The sequence below is a fragment of the Talpa occidentalis genome, unplaced genomic scaffold (genome assembly GCF_014898055.3).
Source record: "Talpa occidentalis isolate TD23 unplaced genomic scaffold, MPIMG_talOcc4v2.1 talOcc4.17, whole genome shotgun sequence".
NCBI lineage: Eukaryota > Metazoa > Chordata > Mammalia > Eulipotyphla > Talpidae > Talpa > Talpa occidentalis.
Genome location: NW_023601754.1, coordinates 28,038,061 through 28,040,506, shown reverse-complemented (window position 1 = coordinate 28,040,506; position 2,446 = coordinate 28,038,061).

Here is a 2,446-nt window from a genome sequence, read left to right as displayed (position 1 = left end):
GATCGAACCGGAGCTGCAGAGGCTGCAGGCAGCTTCGCAACCCAGCGCTCAACCGCCAAGGCAGCTTTTTCTTTCCTGAAACTTGGAGGGCACCAGGGTCATCATTTGACCATTGTCATTGTGAATGTAAATGTAGATTTTGAAAGTAAAGAAGGCTGGGGGTTTAGACAAACCAGGAAGGTCTATGATTTTAGTTATAAATTACCCAAACTCATTTTCTTGTAGTACATAGTTTCTGAAATGGCAAGAAGAGACCAATTAATTTATTACTGAGAGTTTTACTTAATTGGATTCCTGAAAATCATGAACATTTGGTATAACAGTAATAGCCAAACTCCTTAATTCCTGAATACTGAGGTTCAGGGGACAATAAACCCTTCAAAGTCCCTTGTCACACCAGGAAGTAGCTCTCTGAGGTCCCCTGGCCTCAGAAGGAGCAACTGGGTATTTTATCTGTGACCCTGGTTACTTACAGCCCAATACTCTTGATTCTTAGCAGCAGGAACTTAGAAACAGCAAGTATTTTATGCAACATTGTCGCAGCCTAAACACTGCATACATTCCCCTTCTCCTTCAGGCACACAAGAAAGCACCAATGTCAGAATCTTATCAGGAAAGCAGCAGAGAGAGAGATGGGGAGTAACTTCTTCCTCATAGTCACACTGTGGTGCTGGCAAGGGGATGATGGCTTGTGACATGCGAAGTACCCTGCTCTGTATGCTTGGGGACCGATGTCACTCATTTCTTTACATTGTTTCTTATTGAAATATAAAACATGTGGGCCTCCCGGTGGCACAAGGGGTTAAGTCTCAGCACTATGAAGCTATCTGCAGTCACCGTAGCACCAGCTCGATCCCTGGCCATAGAGCTGATCCACATGGTGGATCCACATGGTAACACATGGTGCAGCAGTCTTCTCCTGACTTGCCCACTGCTCCCCTCAGCAGTGTATTTCAGTCAATCGGCCTGTTCTGTGCCCCACTCTGTCTCTGGTGAATCCTCTCAGCACTCCACACCTCTGACATACACCCAGCTCTTGTGTGCATAAATAAATAAATCTTTTTAAAAAAGAAATATAAAACATGTACAGAAAACACACAAATCATAAGTACATAGTTCATAAGTACATGTAAATATAAGTACACTATGCATATTCACAAAGTACAGATCCAGAAATAGAAAATTTGCAGAATCCTGGAAGCAATACTTCCATAGTGGGCACATTTTATATTATTATTATTTTTTAATATTTTATTTTTTAAAATTATTTATTTATTTATTTATACAAGCACTGGGTACAGTCAGAAGCGTGAGAGGGTGAGAGAATTCACCAGAGCGGGGAACAGAACAGGCAGAGTGACGAAATACACTGTTGAGGGGAGCAGCGGGCGAGGCAGGAGAGGTCTGTCGTGCCATGTGGGACCCTTGCTGGTGGCCAGGAATCGAACCAGCGCTGCAGAGGCTGCGGACAGCTTTGCAACCCAGTGCTCAACCGCTACGCCACCAGGGAGGCCCTCTTCTGACTTCTTTTATTCAACAATGTATTTGTGGGCAAAATATGTTGCTCACAACATAGATGTTGCTTATAATGGTAATGTGCTCATTTTCATTGTGCACAATGTTTAATTATGTGGGCTTGCCATAATTCACTTATGTATTCTACAGTTAATGGTCACTTGGATAGTTACCTAGTTAGTGACTATTTTGAAAAGTACAGCAATGAGCATTCTTATGGATGTTTTATAGTGACCATATTTATGCATTTCTGCTGCATATCTACCTAGATTTGGATTGCTGGGTCATAAGTTATGCATATGTTCTGCATTATTTATTTTATTTTATTATTTTTATTTATTTTTGTGCATCGAAGAACTGGAGTATAGGCCAGAGGTTCGGAGTGGGGGTGGGGGAGTGGTGGTTTGAGATGATTCATTAGCAACAGAGCGCTGAAGGGAGCAGCAGGCGAGACATATGTGGGTTAGCTAACCCATATGTGGGTTAGCTCCCTGGCTGGGGTGCAAACTCAGGCCATAGTGGTGATAGCTCTGAGACTTAACCCTTAGGCTACCAGAGAGGCCCATATGTTCTGCTTTAGTAGAAAATGTCAAACAATTCTAAAGTGGCCAAATCATGGGGCCTCCCTGGTGGTGCAAGGGGTTGAGATTCAACCTATCAGGCTATCTGCAACCACTGCAGCACAAGTTCAATCCCCGGCCAGGGAGAAACCCACATGGCGCAGCAGGCCTCTCCTGACTTGCTGGCTGCTCCCCTTAGCAGTGTATTTCACTCAGTCTGCCTGTTCCGGTCCCCACTCTGTCTCTGGTGAATCTACTCACCCCCCACACCTCTGGCCTGTACCCCAGTTCTTTTATGAATAAATAAATAAATCTTTAAAAAAAAGTAAAGTGACCAAATCAATTTACACTCTCACAAGCAATGATTGAGA